Source organism: Cherax quadricarinatus, chromosome 1 (assembly GCF_038502225.1).
Source record: "Cherax quadricarinatus isolate ZL_2023a chromosome 1, ASM3850222v1, whole genome shotgun sequence".
NCBI lineage: Eukaryota > Metazoa > Arthropoda > Malacostraca > Decapoda > Parastacidae > Cherax > Cherax quadricarinatus.
Genome location: NC_091292.1, coordinates 8,348,192 through 8,355,742, shown reverse-complemented (window position 1 = coordinate 8,355,742; position 7,551 = coordinate 8,348,192). Strand labels below are relative to the sequence as shown.

At 42.3% G+C, this 7,551-nt stretch overlaps 1 non-coding gene across 1 annotated transcript; it reads left to right on the top strand.

Moving 5' to 3' along the window:
• The first annotated feature begins 5,259 nt into the window (after positions 1 to 5,259).
• Positions 5,260 to 5,341, top strand: TRNAS-AGA (transfer RNA serine (anticodon AGA)). Its single transcript has one exon. It is a non-coding gene; the product is annotated as a tRNA-Ser (tRNA).
• Positions 5,342 to 7,551: the final 2,210 nt, after the last annotated feature.

Sequence of the window (7,551 nt, the reverse complement as noted above, 5' to 3'; positions counted from 1 at the left end):
CCAGCAATCCTACCATCATGTAAAACAATTACAGGCTTTCGTTTTACACTCACTTGGCAGGACGGTAGTACCTCCCTGGGTTGTTGCTGTCTACCAACCTACTACCTATTATATATATATATATATATATATATATATATATATATATATATATATATATATATATATATATATATATATATATATATATATATATATATATATATATATATATATATATATATATATATATATTATTTTTATTAGCACATAGGCCTATTCCCACCAAGGCAGGGTGGCCTGAAAAAGAAAAACTTTCACCATCATTCACTCCATCACTGTCTTGCCAGAGGTGCGCTTACACTACAGTTATAAAACTGCAACATTGACACCCCTCCTTCAGAGTGCAGACACTGTACTTCCCATCTCCAGGACTCAAGTCTGACCTGCCGGTTTCCCTGAATCCCTTCATAAATATTACCTTGCTCACACTCCAACAGCACATCAAGTCTTAAAAACAATTTACCTCCATTCGCTCCTATCTAACACGCTCAAACATGCTTGCTGGAAGTCCAAGCCCTTCGCACATCAAACCTCCTTTACCCCCTCCCTCCAACCTTTCCTAGGCAGGCCTCTACCCGTCCTTCCCTCCCTCATTCTATTATGTTCTAGCCTCTCTACATGTCATAACCACCTCAACAACCCCTCCTCACCTCTGGAACTATCCTGGGGACCCTCATCCTCAGAGAAAAGAATAAACTTGCTTCAAGGAAAATCTCAAGGTTCTCCCTAAAACTGTTTGAATATTGTTTTCTCCTACCACCCCCTATATTTCTATAATCTATGTAGACTTTTTTAAAGACAAAATACATTGACAAAAACAAAATAGTGAGTAGTACAACATAAATAACATCTCAGAGCCACATCTCGAATACTTCTTCCAGATCCCCGGCGGCTAACCGCGTGCCCATAAACATATATATTCGTTTTAATCTGCTTATTCGGCAGAAAGCACCCTTGCTGACTTGCCCTCTGGTCACTTTTACATAGACTATCCCAGATTTCTGAAATCTGATCGATAATTTGAACCTCTAGGGATCGTCTTGAACCATTCCAGCGTTGGTGCAGCTTACTCTTGTGATAGCTAGTGCAGCGAGCTGGTGTTTACCTGGAGTTTACCTGGAGAGAGTTCCGGGGGTCAACGCCCCCGCGGCCCGGTCTGTGACCAGGCCTCCTGTTGGTAAGTTTTATTTATAAAAGGATTTGGTACCTTTTTTTCGTTAGATTATTTGAGAATGTCTCCTTTAAATGGCTTCGAGTTTTTCATGGCTGATGCATCATAAGGATAGGACTTTTTTTGACGTAATTTTTTTTAGCTGTGCATATATAAGTTTCCTTATTTACTAGTTACGAGACACCGTAGTTAATAAGCGTTGAATTATTGGATAAAGCTCTAATCAGGGCGAAACGTTGTTGAGATAAAGGCTTATGAAGACTGTGCCCATTCTCTCTCTCTCTCTCTCTCTCTCTCTCTCTCTCTCTCTCTCTCTCTCTCTCTCTCTCTCTCTCTCTCTCTCTCTCTCTCTCTCTCTCTCTCTCTCTCTCTCTCTTTCTCTTTCTCTTGTTGGTAGTATAACTTTTGGATTCTACACGAGAGGAAAGTACCTAGGTATGGATGGTGGAGTGTGGAGGGGTCGTTTAGTGGGTGTGTTTGGTTTGGTGGATCGTGTGGTGGGTTGGGTGGGTCGTGTGAGGTGGGCTCTGGTGGGTCAAAGCCCCTGTAGGGTAAGTTGGTCTGTTTGTGTGTAGAGAGATGACCATTGAGATATTATCATGACACTCACGTCTGACCCGCACAGGTGCGAACCTTGCTTTCCCACTCACCTGTCTCTCATTCACCTGTCTCACACTCACCTGTTTCTCACTCACCCGTCTCCCACTCACCTGTCTCTCATTCTCCTATCTCCCACTCACCTGTTTCACACTCACCCATCTCACACTCACCTGTCTCCCACTCACCTGTCTCACACTCATCTGTCTCTCACTCACCTGTCTCCCACTCACCTGTCTCTCATTCACATGTCTCACACTCACCTGTCTCTCATTCACCTGTCTCCCACTCACCTCTCTCATACTCACCTGTCTCATACTCTCCTGTCTCTCACTCACCTGTCTCCCATTCACCTGTCTCTCATTCACCTATCTCCCACTCACCTGTCTCACACTCACATGTCTCACACTCACCTGTCTCACACTCACCTGTCTCTCACTCACCTGTCTCCCACTCACCTCTCTCTCATTCACCTGTCTCTCACTCATCTGTCTCCCAATCACCTGTCTCACACTCACCTGTCTCACACTCACCTGTCTCTCACTCACCTGTCTCCCACTCACCTGTTTCCCAATCACCTGTCTCACACTCACCTGTCTCTCACTCACCTGGTTACCTGGAGGTTACCTGCAGGTTATTCCGGGTATCAACGCCCCCGCGGCCCGGTCCATGACCAGGCCTCCCGATGGATCAGGGCCTGATCAACTAGGCTGTTACTGCTGGCCGCACGCAGTCCAACGTACGAGCCACATCCCGGCTGATCCGGCACTGACTTTAGGTATCTATCCAGCTCTCTCTTGAAGGCAGCCAGGGGTTTATTGGCAATTCCCCTAATGCTTGATGGGAGGCTGTTGAACAGTCTTGGGCCCCGGACACTTATGGTGTTTTCCCTTAGTGTACCAATGGCGCCCCTACTTTTTATTGGGGGCATTTTGCATCGCCTGCCCAGTCTTTTACTTTCGTAGGGAGTGATTTCTCTGTCCCACTCACCTGTGTCCCACTCACTTATCTCCCACTCACCTGTCTCACGCTCACCTGTCTCTCACTCACCCGTCTCTCGCTCACCTGTCTCCCACTCACCTGTTTCATACTCACCCGTCTCTCACTCACCTGTCTCCCACACATCTGTGTCCCACTCACCTGTCTCCCACTCACCAGTCTCCCACTCACCTATTTATCCCCCTCTCACCTATATATTTCGAGTCTAAAAGCTGTCTTCCTGTCAACTCTTCACCTAACACTTAACTGTCTCCTGACATTCACATAACTGTTCGTACAGTTACCTGTCTTTATATACGCAGTGATGCGTATCTTCAGAAATACACGCCGAGGGCTATCTCTTTATAATAATCCTTATGTACATGTGCACTGTGTCTAAACTGGCTTACTCTTCCTACAGTATATATGCTCGTTTATCTACGAAAATTATTCCCTGTTAATCAGAAATTTTCGGAACTGAAATATTTCTAGTAGAGGAGTAAATAAATGTCTGTTATGTGTTATGGATATTTTTTTTTATATATGCATATATGTTTACATTTGCTGTATAATTATGTATTAAATTATAACTAAATAAGAGTTGTTGAAGTTTATCTCTTTCTTGTAGCTCAAACCTGTATTGTTCCCAAGGTATTATTAATTTAATATTGCTAATGATCTTACGCTGTCCTAATGTTCAGTATTTTGCTAAATCATTCACTGGGATGCTTCTCTTATTAATGTTTGTTATTCATTTCTTTGCGCTCGTTCTTCTCTTTGTTTTAATTATTTATCACAGGCTTAGAAGGGAAAGCAGTGCTGTGACATTTCTTTAATTCATATTTTAGGAATATAACTGTTGGACTATGTGCGACCAGCAGTAACAGCCTAGTTGATCAGGCCCTGATCCACCGGGAGGCCTGGTCGTGGACCGGGCCTCGGGGGCGTTGATCCCCGGAATACCCTTCAGGTAGACTCCAGGTAGATACTCAAGAGTAAAGAAAACAAGCATTGCAGAGAAAGCTTTGATGGGACAAAATTTCTCTTTGTGCAGAGCTTTAAAGAGTCATTAGTACAGCTCTACGCTGAGTGAAACGTTGTATTAATGAAAGTGTGTGCTGCAATGTGCGTTTCTTTAATCGCAGTCGTTTTCGGTATGCTATTTACATCCACAAGTATTCGTGTGATGCTAGTGCTCAAGTGAGTCGCGATCCTAGGACTTTAAACACACAAAACTTACTATCCTCAAGGACTCTAGCGCTGGGAATGTGGAAGAACTCTCCAAGCAATATGCAGGAAGTCTTCGACCTCTGAAGCTGAGGGCGACTCGGTTTTCCTGCCCTGGCATCACATTACGTCGGGTTGGGAAAACCTGGAGACATGATTAGGGGTATCTCGAGTTAGAGGGAAACGTGAGTGGTGTGTTGTGAGGTTGATGTATTGTTGTGGAATGTGGAGTGATGTGTTAGTGTGTGTTCTGTAAGATGTACTGCTGTGTGATCTGTGTGTACTGTGGTTTGTGTATTCTGTAAGATGTACTGCTGTGTGATCTGTATGCTCTGTAGTTTGGTATATTCTATCGTGGTGAAGTGTATTTTAGTGTTCTGTTGTGTGGTGTGAAACTGATGTGGTGTGACGTTCTGCGAGACTGAATATTGTGGTGTGATAGTGTGATATAGGCCACCACATCATCTACATGAACTACAACATTGTCACCATCCTCATCCCTTCCACAAGAGATGATAAACGTGGTCTGATTCTCTCAAGGATTGAATTATCTAATCTGCATTAGTGAGCCCTAACGCAGCCAACAGCGGAGGTAGGGAGAGAATTGCTGACGAACAGACCAAAGGTACAACGAAATGATTTACAAACGAATGCGCGAAAGTTTTAAATTACACATAGGAGAGAAATCGATGACGACATTTCGATTGATCTTGGGCCATTGTCAAGTCACAAATAGGACGATAAAAGTAGAGAAGACGGTACGGGGAGGGAACGAAGGAGTAGTATTAGTAGTAATTATAATAGTAGTAGTAGAAGAAACGAATTACAGGCGAATTTGAAACAGGGTAGGAGGGACGAATATGCAGACGAACAAAGGAAGAACCGAAGGGCCAAGGGGATGAAGTTCCTGGCGACAAGATTAACGTTGTATAAGTGACTGATACAAATGTTAAGAAGAACACGTTTGTTTACGTCTTTCCTTGACGTATCCAGGAGATAGAAAACGTTTTTTATGATGGTGTTAGTTATAAAACATTCGTAGTTTGAATAGATTTTTACACACACACACACACACACACACACACACACACACACACACACACACACACACACACACACACACACACACACACACACACACACACACACACACACACACACACACACACACACACACACACACACACACACACACACACACACACACACACACACACACACACACACACACACACACACACACTGCAGTGATGGCCGAGTGGTTAAGGCGTCTGACTAGAAATCAGATGGGATCTTCCCGCGTAGGTTCGAATCCTACTCACTGCGATAGTCACTGTTTTAAGCAGAGGTATGATAAAGCTCACGGCTCAGGGAGAGTGACCTAGTAGCGATCAGTGAAGAGGCGGGGCCAGGAGCTCGGACTCGACCCCCGCAACCTCAACTAGGTGAGTACAACTAGGTGAGTACACACATACACACACGCATACATACATACATATACATGTGTATGCATGCATAATTAATATATATATATACAATATATATATAATGTATGTGGCAGATGTTGGCGGTATATGGAATAGGAGGCAGTTTATTGAAAGCAGTGAAGTTTTTACGAGGATAGTGAGGCTAAGGTTAGAGTATGTAGGAGAGAGGGAAATTATTTCCCAGTAAAAGTAGGCCTTAGACAAGGATGTGTGATGTCACACACACACACACACACACACACACACACACACACACACACACACACACACACACACACACACACACACACACACACACACACACACACACACACACACACACACACATATATATATATATATATATATATATATATATATATATATATATATATATATATATAAATGAGGTTGTAAGAGAAGTGAATGTTCGGGTGTTGGCAAGAGGTTTGGGGTTAAAAGATAAAGAATCAAACACAAAGTGGGAGTTGTCACAGTTGCTCTTTGCTGAGATTCTGAAGAGAAGTTGCAGAGGTTGGTGGATGAGTTTGGTAGGGTATGTAAAAGAAGAAAATTAAAAGTGAATAATAGTAAGGTGATGAGGATAACAAAAATATTAAGTGATGAAAGATTGGATATCAGATTGGAGGGAGAGAGTATGGAGGAGGTGAATGTATTCAGATATTTGGGAGTGGACGTGTCAGCAGATGGGTCTATGAAGGATGAGGTGAATCACAGAATTGATGAGGGGTAAAGGGTGAGTGGTGCACTTAGGAGTCTGTGGAGACAAAGAACTTTGTTCGTGGAAGCAAAGAGGGGAATATATGAGAGTATAGTTATATCAACACTCTTATATAGGTGTGAAGCATGGGTAGTGAATGTTGCTACAAGGAGAAGGCTGGAGGCAGTGGAGATGTCATGTCTGAGGGCAATGTGTGGTGTGAATATAATGCTGAGAATTCGTAGTTTGGAAATTAGGTGGAGGTGCGGGATTACCAAAACTGTTGTCCAGAGGGCTGAGCAGTAGTTGTTGATGTGGTTCGGACATGTAGAGAGCATGGAACGAAACAGAATGACTTCGAGAGTATATGAATCTGTAGTGGAGGGAAGGCGTGGTACGGGTCGGCCTAGGTAAGGTTTGAGGGAGGGGGTAAAAGAGGTTTTGTGTGCCAGGGGCTTGGACTTCCAGCATGTATGCGTGAGCATATTTGATAGGAGTGAATGGAGACAAATGGTTTTTAATACTTGACGTGCTGTTGGAGTGTGAGCAAAGTAACATTTATGAAGGGATTCAGGGAAACCGGCAGGCCGAACTTGAGTCCTGGAGATGGGAAGTACAGTGCCTGCACTCTGAAGGAGGGGTGTTAATGTTGCAGTTTTATAACTGAAGTGTGAGCACGCCTCTGGCAAGACAGTGATGGAGTGAATGATGATGAAAGTTTTTCTTTATCGGTCACCCTACCTTGGTGGGAAACGGCCGATGTGTTAATAAAAATTAATAAAATAAAATAATATATATATATATATATATATATATATATATATATATATATATATATATATATATATATATATATATATATATATATATATATATATATATATATATATATATATATATATATATATATATATATATATATATATATATATATATATATATATATATATAGGTAGTAGGTTGGTGGACAGCAACCACCAGGGAGGTACTACCGTCCTGCCAAGTGAGTGTAAAACGAAAGCCTGTAATTGTTTTACATGATGGTAGGATTGCTGGTGTCTTTTGTCTGTCTCCTAAATATGCAAGATTACAGGTATGTCTTGCTACTTCTACTTACACTTAGGTCACACTACACATACATGTACACGTTTATTTATACACACTCATCTGAGTTTTCTTTGATTTTATCTTAATAGTTCTTGGTCTTATTACTTTTCCTTTTATATCCATGGGGAAGTGGAATAAGAATCTTTCCTCCGTAAGCCATGCGTGTTGTAAAAGTCAACTAAAATGCCGGGAACAATGGGCTAGTAACCCCTTTTCCTGTAAAGATTACTAAAAAGAATAAG